We start from the raw sequence: 2,502 nt of genomic DNA on the forward strand, positions 1-2,502 counted from the left end.
CTTTAATTTTTGCCCTTCGCTTAAAAAAGTGGCCGAAAATATCCTCAGGTTTTGGGTTCCAACCCGCTCAGTCAAAAAATAAAAAATCTCAAGAAAGACTTTCGCGAAACCTCTGCCTTAAGGCCTAATATTTACACAAAATTAGGCCTATTAATAGGCCTAATTTTGCTACGAAACTCTTTCTTGAGATTTTTTATTTTTTTTACTGAGCCGGAGTTCGAATCTAGAACCTCGAGTATTAGGCGAAGAACAAAAATTAAAGACCAGCAATTTGAGGGCCAAAAATTAAATATCCCTCCCGAATAAGGACCATCGTGCAAATTGCCCATCATAAGGCCCCGATCTTTACAAGTTTAACCTTCAGAAAGAGCCCAAGGATCATGTAATGAAAATGGACCAATACAGTATCAAGCGAAAGGCCCAACTAGTCGGATCACTTGAAACAATTAGGGCTCTTTAACATTTCTAGCCAGACAACTAATATAGTTTTACCTGCCTAACTGTAAGAATGTATACTTGTCTCCTATATACTCAGTGAATCAGTATATAACTATTGTATAACAGAGTCTAATTAATTATACACAAATTATACGGTAATTATATATTAAAGGCAAAATAGTTTGGGAGGCTCCTGTACTTGTCCATTTTTGTCATTCCGGTATTCGTACTTACAGGTTTGCCAACTAAACTCTTCTATCCTTTAAAACTGAGCATTGTAAACCCCTCTGACGCTGTGTGTAACACACTCGCCCTGACATGAAGGACACTTCAGATCCACCTGGATAAATTAATGTCATATCATCATTTATATTTTTATAAAAATTAGCTTTGTGAAAAAAAAAAAATTATTCCTTTTTCTTAAAAAAAAAAAAAAAAAAAACCTTTCTCTCTCTCTCCACCCTCCCATCTCCACTTCCACCCACCACCACCACCATCCACCACCAAAATCACTAATTACCATCAGTCTACTTCATTGCGTCAAAGCTCAACATTTTGCCAGAGCCGTTGAATGCAATTTTAAGCTCAACATTTTCTCTTGTTCTCGGGTTCGAGGAAAGATCTCCAACAACTTTGAAAATTAATCAATCTATAAAAAAGTAGAGCAAAAAGCTAAATATAGAGGAAACCCAGAAATTTATGAAGCTTAAACAACAATGAAATGTAGCAGAAAGTAAAGAACGAAAAAAAAAAGGAACCCCACCTGAAAATTATTGATTTGTTTCTCTGTATTTTTGGGTTTGTGTATAAAGAAAATATGAGGAAGACAAAGGGAGATGAAAATTATTTTTCTCAACTATTGATTGAAGTTGTGAAGGTGGTGAAAATGGGGAGGGGGAAGAAATGGAGGAGGGGATGGGGAAGAATGAAGGGTGGGCTGGGGGGAAAGAAACGAGGGTGGGGTGGGGGAAGATGTCAGAGGGGTTTACAATGCTAAATTTTAAAGGGTAGAAGGGTTTAGTTGGCAAATCCGTAAGTACGAACACCGGGATAATAAAAATGGACAAGTAAAGGGGTCTCCCAGACTATTCCGCCTATATTAAAAAGATTAAGATTCAAGATTATGATTATTTTTATTGTAGACTTTGTTGGGCTGCTATGTAATGTAAAAATCCAAAAAACAAAATTACATATCAAAGTGATTGATTTAGTTCACTTTAAAGGGAATTAAATGTTACCGTACGCATATCACCACAATTCTTCCCAATTTCCATTCACCGTGAGTTCCTTAGCAAGAGAATTTCATTTTTCCACATCCAAAATTTGAAAGTAACACACGAGAGATCTGAAAAAGTCATTTTTCTTCTATTCAATTTTATAAATGACCATAGGACACAATTTCCTCACCGGAGAAACTATTATTTAATAAATTCAAGTATTGCAAATGAGGTAATGCCAGGATGAATCAACCCTGTCAAATTATTTGATGACATATCAAGCAAGACCAGGTTTTCAAGTGACCCAAAGGATGCAGGAATAAACCCACCAATCGAATTATGTGAAAGATCAAGAACCGCAAGGCTTGACAGTTGGCCCAAACTCAATGGCAATGTTCCATTAAGACCATTATTGGACAAGTACAAAATAGTTAAATTACCCAAATTGCCGAGACTTAATGGAATAGGACCAGTGATTGAACAGTTCCTAAGATCAAGAATTTGTAGAGATGGTGCAACTAAATAACCAAACCATACGGGAATAGGACCCGGAAGTGCGAAATTCGACGCGTTAAATGTCTCCAAATGTGTTAAATATTGAAGGGCGTTGACCGAGAATTGAGGATTTTCTTTCCCAATATTGGTACGCCTGAAACCAGATATGTTGATTTCAGTAACTCGACCATTCTTGCAACGAATGCCTTTCCAATCTGTGCATGGATTAGCCTTTCCAGGCCACTCGTTTCTTCTTAATCCTAAAGATGATCTCAGAGCAATCAAAGGAAAATATTCTTGTCCCCAACTCAACTCAAATGTTGAATCAAACAACAAGAAAAACACCACACAA

At 36.7% G+C, this 2,502-nt stretch overlaps 1 long non-coding RNA gene across 1 annotated transcript; it reads right to left on the minus strand.

The window, feature by feature from the left end:
- Nucleotides 1–366: 366 nt before the first annotated feature.
- LOC132606567 (uncharacterized) lies at nt 367–1,578 on the minus strand. The gene is made up of 2 exons (XR_009569979.1): nt 1,202–1,578; nt 367–1,087 (listed from the first exon to the last, which is right to left on the minus strand). It is a non-coding gene; the product is annotated as an uncharacterized LOC132606567 (long non-coding RNA).
- Nucleotides 1,579–2,502: the final 924 nt, after the last annotated feature.

This window comes from Lycium barbarum, chromosome 8, assembly GCF_019175385.1.
Source record: "Lycium barbarum isolate Lr01 chromosome 8, ASM1917538v2, whole genome shotgun sequence".
In the NCBI taxonomy this organism is placed as follows: Eukaryota; Viridiplantae; Streptophyta; class Magnoliopsida; order Solanales; family Solanaceae; genus Lycium; species Lycium barbarum.